An 8850-nucleotide genomic window follows, 5' to 3' on the forward strand; every position below is an offset into this window, starting at 1 on the left:
CTCAATGCACCAGAGAGACAAAGTGACTGGACAAGTCATTCATCAATGCAAATGCCAGCCAAGACATGACCATAAGCATCCATTAATCAATCAATCAATCAATCAATCAATCAATCTCTCTCTCTCTCTCTCTCTCTCTCTCTCTCTCTCTCTCTCTCTCTCTCCTTCTCTCTCTCCTCTCTCTCTCTCTCTCCCTCTGTCTCTCTCTCTCTCTCTCTCTCTCTCTCTCTCTCTTCCCTCTCTCTCTCTCTCTCTCTCTCTCTCTCTCTCTCTCTTCCCTCTCTCTCTTCCCTCTCTCTCTAATACCAGGGATTGTGTGTGTGTATGTGTGTGATGGACAGCCAACAATGCAGTCCCTCTGCCTCTGCCTTGAGAGGTCAGAGGCAGGTTGTGGCAGGAGAGTGCTCTGTTAGGAGAGGATAAATGTCACACCACTACATTCTCAGTCAATTCTGACGGACAAATGTTTTATTCAGCCCTGATTATAATCACACACACACATTCAGTGGTTCCCAGAATAATGTTATTTCCAGTACAAAAGACTATAATTCCCATAATGCTCTGCTTCAAAGGCATTAATACTCGATGTAAACAGAAGTGAGAACAAAAGTCTGCGGTTTCATGGTTTCTGCTAAAATAATCTCAGATATGGAACAAAGACAGTCTTGCTATATGAATGCTTAATTTGATCTACTGTTAACGTAAGTACATATGTAAACCTTTTTATATTTGTTCTTATTATTGAGTCTGCCACAGTAGTTGGTCGTTTGGAAGCTAGTCAAATCATGCTAGCCAACGCTAACGTTAGCTAGCTAGCTATCTGGCTACAATATCCACTTAAATGTTATTTAGTTACAAACGTCATATTATCATGTCATGTTTTCTAAATATTAGATTAATATAGTGAGCATTTGCATCAATTTTAGCTGAACTGATATTTATTTTTTTTATTTTTACTGGTTGATTTTTGGTCCACCATATGTCAAGATAATCACACAGCTAACCTAGCCACATTCCTGGGTGATTGATGTTGATGTGGGTTCCATCAAAGCGACAAGTTGGTTAATCATTAGTTAGCTACATCACAACAACAACAACTAACGTTACAACAACGACGACGTAACAAGCTAACGTTATATCTGGCATTGCTGCAATGGCATGTTCTGTCGCTAGTTGACAGATGTTTGGGGTAGGGTTAGCTTATCTAGCTATGTCAAGAATTTGTGTAAATTGATTTTAGCTATAAAAATGATAAGTCAAACATGGCTAGGGTGGGGGTAGGCCCACGGAGAGGGAAGTAGAGGAAAGATAATTTGACACATCTGTGAAGGAACATCTAAAGCTTTGGTGTTTCAGCTCAACATTAAGTATTATTTATCAAGAATAATGGAACGAAAATTATACTTTTTGGAGGTATTATCTGGTGCTGAAGTGTTTTTATCCTCTTTGCAAGGAAACTTGCTTTCAGACTGGTCCCCCGTGGGAATAGAACCGACAACCCTGGCGTTTCAAGCACCATGCTCTACCAACTGAGCGACACAGGACCACATAATCAATCAGTAAACCAGCTAGCTGGTTCATTAGAAAAGCTAAACTAAGATATGTGTTGTTGGTTATTTCAAGCTCATCTTTCTAAAAAAGAAAACGTTATTTCAGAGTATTTAGGCAAGTTAGCTGGCTAACTCATTGATCTTGCTTTGTAGTATACCCCTCTGCTTGAGCCATTTGCTACTCACCTCCAACCAAAGTGACATCATCAGGGCTGGTTCTCAAGAAGAGTTAGCCCATTTTCTCCACTGTGTGGCAGAGCAGTACTGTAGCAAACATCTGTTTGGTGTGAAGAAACAAACAGCAAACCAAAAAACATACATACTGCTAAGGTAGAGAATAATACTCAAACTGTTCTAGACAAAAAAAAATAGGGAGTGAATGTTATAATAGGGGTTACATGGAGAAAATCGAACCTCTGAAATAGAAATGGATGGCCCTCCCTTAAGCAAAATATATTTTACCTAAACCCTCCCTTAGATATGCAGTTTTATAATTCTTTGTCCTGTTAGCGTTACATGGCAATGCAGACATTTGTATAGTGCACAGGGCTGCGGGCCAGAAGGTTGTGGGTTCACCGTGGACAAGAGTAGGCGCAGTCGTCTAAGGCAGTGCATTGCAGTGCTAGCTGTGCCACTAGAGATCCTGGTTCGAATCCAGGCTCTGTCGTAGCCGGCTGCGACCGGGAGACCCATGGGGCGGCGCACAATTGTCCCAGCGTCGTCCAGGGTAGGGGAGGGAATGGCCGGCAGGGATGTACAGTGGGGGAAAAAAGTATTTAGTCAGCCACCAATTGTGCAAGTTCTCCCACTTAAAAAGATGAGAGAGGCCTGTAATTTTCATCATAGGTACACGTCAACTATGACAGACAAATTGAAGAAAAAAAATCCAGAAAATCACATTGTAGGATTTTTTAATGAATTTATTTGCAAATTATGGTGGAAAATAAGTATTTGGTCACCTACAAACAAGCAAGATTTCTGGCTCTCACAGACCTGTAACTTCTTCTTTAAGAGGCTCCTCTGTCCTCCACTCGTTACCTGTATTAATGGCACCTGTTTGAACTTGTTATCAGTATAAAAGACACCTGTCCACAACCTCAAACAGTCACACTCCAAACTCCACTATGGCCAAGACCAAAGAGCTGTCAAAGGACACCAGAAACAAAATTATAGACCTGCACCAGGCTGGGAAGACTGAATCTGCAATAGGTAAGCAGCTTGGTTTGAAGAAATCAACTGTGGGAGCAATTATTAGGAAATGGAAGACATACAAGACCACTGATAATCTCCCTCGATCTGGGGCTCCACGCAAGATCTTACCCCGTGGGGTCAAAATGATCACAAGAACGGTGAGCAAAAATCCCAGAACCACACGGGGGGACCTAGTGAATGACCTGCAGAGAGCTGGGACCAATGTAACAAAGCCTACCATCAGTAACACACTACGCCGCCAGGGACTCAAATCCTGCAGTGCCAGACGTGTCCCCCTGCTTAAGCCAGTACATGTCCAGGCCCGTCTGAAGTTTGCTAGAGTGCATTTGGATGATCCAGAAGAGGATTGGGAGAATGTCATATGGTCAGATGAAACCAAAATATAACTTTTTGGTAAAAACTCAACTCGTCGTGTTTGGAGGACAAAGAATGCTGAGTTGCCTCCAAAGAACACCATACCTACTGTGAAGCATGGGGGTGGAAACATCATGCTTTGGGGCTGTTTTTCTGCAAAGGGACCAGGACGACTGATCCGTGTAAAGGAAAGAATGAATGGGGCCATGTATCGTGAGATTTTGAGTGAAAACCTCCTTCCATCAGCAAGGGCATTGAAGATGAAACGTGGCTGGGTCTTTCAGCATGACAATGATCCCAAACACACCGGCCGGGCAACGAAGGAGTGGCTTCGTAAGAAGCATTTCAAGGTCCTGGAGTGGCCTAGCCAGTCTCCAGATCTCAACCCCATAGAAAATCTTTGGAGGGAGTTGAAAGTCTGTGTTGCCCAGCGACAGCCCCAAAACATCACTGCTCTAGAGGAGATCTGCATGGAGGAATGGGCCAAAATACCAGCAACAGTGTGTGAAAACCTTGTGAAGACTTACAGAAAACGTTTGACCTGTGTCATTGTCAACAAAGGGTATATAACAAAGTATTGAGAAACTTTTGTTATTGACCAAATACTTATTTTCCACCATAATTTGCAAATAAATTAATTAAAAATCCTACAATGTAATTTTCTGGATTTTTTTTTCTCATTTTGTCTGTCATAGTTGATGTGTACCTATGATGAAAATTACAGGCCTCTCTCTTCTTTTTAAGTGGGAGAACTTGCACAATCGGTGGCTAACTAAATACTTTTTTCCCCCACTGTAGCTCAGTTGGTAGAGCATGGCGTTTGCAACGCCAGGGTTGTGGATTCGATTCCCACGGGGGGTATGAAAAAAATAAAAAAAATAATGTATGCACTCACTAACTGGTATGTCTTATCATCGTATTTGCAGGCTCGAGAAAAAATTGCCTTTTATTAAAATGTCATGAAATTCTACTTAATTTGAACAGATTTGTTCTAAAATACCACACAAATTACTGAAATTACAGGCTGAATGGACAGAGAGATAGGCCTATGTGTTCATATTATCATATTTCTCCAATGCCAAATCGGTGTGTCTTGTTTGCATCGAAACTGTCCCTGTTAATAATTAAATCTGAGACGTCAATAGGAGTCTGAGCTTGGTACTTTCAAATGTTAGGCCTACCCAGACAGAGTAGGCCTACCGACGCAGAAAAATGTAAGCTTTAACTGCTGGCTACTCTTCTTCCGTGGCTTAACCCAACGAGATAAGGTTACAAGTGTTTCCCTAAAAGCTGTCTGGGTTTAAACATCTTGTAATGTACAGAAAGTGAATAGCTTAATCAATTGCTAGTGACAGAATTAGATTACTTTCCAAGCAAAGTCTACATTTACATTTACATTTTAGTCATTTAGCAGACGCTCTTAACCAGAGCGACTTACAGGAGCAATTAGGGTTAAGTGCCTTGCTCAAGGGCACATTAACGTCATTTAGCAGACGCTCTTAGCCAGAGCGACTCACAAATTGGTGCGTTCACCCTATAGCCAGTGGGATAACCACTTTACAATTTGGGGGGGGGGGGGGGTTAGAAGGAATACTTTAGCCTATCCCAGGTATTCCTTAAAGAGGTGGGGTTTCAAATGTCTCCGGAAGGTGGTGAGTGACTCCGCTGTCCTGGCGTCGTGAGGGAGCTTGTTCCACCATTGGGGTGCCAGAGCAGCGAACAGTTTTGACTGGGCTGAGGGGGAGCTGTGCTTCCGCAGAGGAAGGGGAGCCAGCAGGCCAGAGGTGGATGAACGCAATGTCCTCGTTTGGGTGTAGGGACTGATCAGAGCCTGAAGGTACAGGGGTGCCGTTCCCCTCACTGCTCCAAAGGCAAGCACCATGGTCTTGTAGCGGATGCGAGCTTCAATTGGAAGCCAGTGGAGTGTGCGGAGGAGGGGGGTGACGTGAGAGAACTTGGGAAGGTTGAACACCAGACGGGCTGCGGCATTCTGGATGAGTTGTAGGGGTTTAGTGGCACAGGCAGGGAGCCCAGCCAACAGCGAGTTGCAGTAGTCCAGACGGGAGATGACAAGTGCCTGGACCAGGACCTGCGCCGCTTCCTGTGTAAGGCAGGGTCGCACTCTCCGAATGTTGTAGAGCATGAACCTGCAGGAGCGGGTCACCGCCTTGATGTTGGCGGAGAACGACAGGGTGTTGTCCAGGGTCACGCCTAGGCTCTTCGCACTCTGGGAGGAGGACACAGCGGAGTTGTCTACCGTGATGGCGAGATCATGGAACGGGCAGTCCTTCCCGGGGAGGAAGAGCAGCTCCGTCTTGCCAGGGTTCAGCTTGAGGTGGTGATCCGTCATCCATACTGATATGTCTGCCAGACATGCAGAGATGCGATTCGCCACCTGGTGATCAGAAGGGGGAAAGGAGAAGATTAGTTGTGTGTCGTCAGCGTAGCAATGATAGGAAAGGCCATGTGAGGATATGACAGAGCCAAGTGACTTGGTGTATAGGGAGAAAAGGAGAGGGCCCAAAACCGATCCCTGGGGGACACCAGTGGTGAGAGCACGTGGTGCGGAGACAGCTTCCCGCCACGCCACTTGGTAGGAGCGACCGGTCAGGTAGGACGCAATCCAGGAGTGAGCCGCGCCGGAGATGCCCATTTCGGAGAGGGTGGAGAGGAGGATCTGATGGTTCACAGTATCAAAGGCAGCAGACAGATCTAGAAGGACAAGAGCAGAGGAGAGAGAGTTAGCTTTAGCAGTGCGGAGAGTCTCTGTGACACAGAGAAGAGCAGTCTCAGTTGAATGACCAGTCCTGAAACCTGATTGGTTTGGATCAAGAAGGTCATTCTGAGAGAGATAGCAAGAGAGTTGGCTAAAGACGGCACGCTCAATAGTTTTGGAAAGAAAAGAAAGAAGGGATACTGGTCTGTAGTTGTTGACATCAGTGGGGTCGAGTGTTGGTTTTTTGAGAAGGGGAGTAACTCTCGCTCTCTTGAAGACGGAAGGGACATGGCCAGCGGTCAAGGATGAGTTGATCAGCGAGGTGAGGTAGGGGAGAAGGTCACCGGAGATGGTCTGGAGAAGGGAGGAGGGGATGGGGTCAAGCGGGCAGGTTGTTGGGCGGCCTGCAGTCACAAGTCGCAGGATCTTATCTGGAGAGAGAGGGGAGAAAGAAGTCAAAGCATAGGGTAGGGCAGTGTGAGCAGGACCAGCAGTGTCATTAGGCTTAACAAACAAGGATCGGATGTCGTCAACCTTCTTTTCAAAGTGGTTGACGAAGTCATCCACAGAGAGAGAGGAGGGGGGGAGGGGGGGGGGAGGATTCAGGAGGGAGGAAAATGTGGCAAAGAGCTTCCTAGGGTTAGAGGCAGATGCTTGGAATTTAGAGTGGTAGAAGGTGGCCTTAGCAGCAGAAACAGATGAAGAAAATGTAGAGAGGAGGGAGTGAAAAGATGCCAGGTCGGCAGGGAATTTAGTTTTCTTCCATTTCCGCTCCGCTGCCCGGAGCTCTGTTCTGTGAGCTCGCAATGAGTCATCAAGCCACGGAGCTGGAGGGGAGGACCGAGCCGGCCGTGAGGATAGGGGACACAGAGAGTCAAAGGATGCAGAAAGGGAGGAGAGGAGGGTTGAGGAGGCAGAATCAGGAGATTGGAGGGAGAAGGATTGAGCAGAGGGAAGAGATGATAGGATGGAAGAGGAGAGAGTAGTGGGAGAGAGAGAGCGAAGGTTGCGGCGGCGCATTACCATCTGTGTAGGGGCAGAGTGAGTAGTGTGGGAGGAGAGTGAGAGAGAAAAGGAAACAAAGTAGTGGTCGGAGACTTGGAGGGGAGTTGCAGTGAGATTAGTAGAGGAGCAGCATCTAGTGAAGATGAGGTCAAGCGTATTGCCTGCCTTGTGAGTAGGGGGGGACGGTGAGAGGGTGAGGTCAAAAGAGGAGAGGAGTGGAAAGAAGGAGGCAGAGAGAAATGAGTCAAATGTGGACATAGGGAGGTTGAAATCCCCCAAAACTGTGAGGGGTGAGCCATCCTCAGGGAAGGAACTTATCAAGGCGTCAAGCTCATTGATGAACTCTCCAAGGGAACCTGGAGGGCGATAGATGACAAGGATATTAAGCTTAAATGGGCTAGTGACTGTGACAGCATGGAATTCAAATGAGGAGATAGACAGATGGGTTAGGGGAAAAATTGAGAATGTCCACTTGGGAGAGATGAGGATTCCTGTACCACCACCCCTCTGACCAGATGCTCTCGGGGTATGCGAGAACACATGGTCAGACGAGGAGAGAGCAGTAGGAGTAGCGGTGTTTTCAGTGGTGATCCATGTTTCCGTCAGCGCCAGGAAGTCGAGGGACTGGAGGTTGGCATAGGCTGGGATGAAGTCAGCTTTGTTGGCAGCAGAACGGCAGTTCCAGAGGCTGCCTGCGACCTGGAACTCCACGTGGGTGGTGCGTGCAGGGACCACCAAATTGGAGAGGCAGCAGCCACGCGGTGTGGTGCGTTTGTGTAGCCTGTGCAGAGAGGAGAGAACAGGGATAGGCAGAGGCATAGTTGACAGGCTGTAGCAAATGGCTACAAAAATGCAGAGGAGATCGGAATGAAATGGGCTAAGCATCTGGGAGTGGAGAGAGCAGGGCCTCCCTCACCAAATCTTCTAGCTCGGAAACTAAAATTGTTTCACTGAACCACCCGAACAAAAACTCTCCCAACTTCCGCCTTTGGAAATCAGAATTGTTGTGAACCACAGCGGTTCAATGTTTAAAGGAGTAGACTCAACCCACTTTGTTCAGCTAGCCAACTATGACTCCATAGCCAACTAGCAGACTAGCATCCAATAACAATAACACACCGTTTAGCGCCAACACTTGGTCACAACAAACCACCAATATTGTGATATCACACTAAACAGATCATTCGTGTCTGTGTCAAGTTCCTTATATGACGCAGCAATGATTAGACGTTGGCTAGCTAGGACAAGTAAATTGTGGTTAGCTACTACAGTACAGCCAAATGGTCATGTTGGGTAGCTAGCAATGGCCACTGTGTCGACTCTGTTTGAAGAACGGCTAGCTAGCTAGCTTCGTGCTACAGCTGGCTAGTTTTTGTTTCCTTGGCTATAGAAGGTTGTAGCTCAGCCTCTGAATGTCAAAGAAACTAAACAATGATATTCCCATATGCATCAGAGTCACGTCTTTCCTGGGTATTTTACAGCTTGTTTCCAGCATAAAGCATCGCGGACCAAAGCGCTGTTATAGATCACTTTATATAATTGGATCCGTTTAATTTTCTTCAATATCTTAAGATAACAAGGGGTAGGCCTCTGTTTTTTGCCCTTTCTTTAATAAAAGGTAGGCCTATGGCATACCCTCTCATACCCCCTCAATTTGAGTCTTGGATTTAACTTAACAGCCCTTCACTGACACAGAGGTAGGCTATTTAAATAGTGCATGGTGGGTGGAGGAATTGACTGACAAATCTATGGACGTAGCAGCCTATAGCCTAATTTCGTCTGTCAAACAGGTAGGCCTACCTCTTCTTTCTTAAATAGGAAGAAATAGGCTCCAACATAAAGCCCTCTTGTTATTAGTAAAGTAAATTTAAATGAAGATGGTTTAAATGAATTATGCAGTTATTGATTGTGCCGCGATGCTTCTTCAAGTTTCAGCACCACAATGTAAGTTACTCGAATCTGGCTTATTGTGAGGTCAATAACTCTGATAAATACATCATGGGTAAGAAACAT

Source organism: Coregonus lavaretus (assembly GCF_964263955.1).
Source record: "Coregonus lavaretus genome assembly, chromosome: 13".
Lineage (NCBI taxonomy): Eukaryota > Metazoa > Chordata > Actinopteri > Salmoniformes > Salmonidae > Coregonus > Coregonus lavaretus.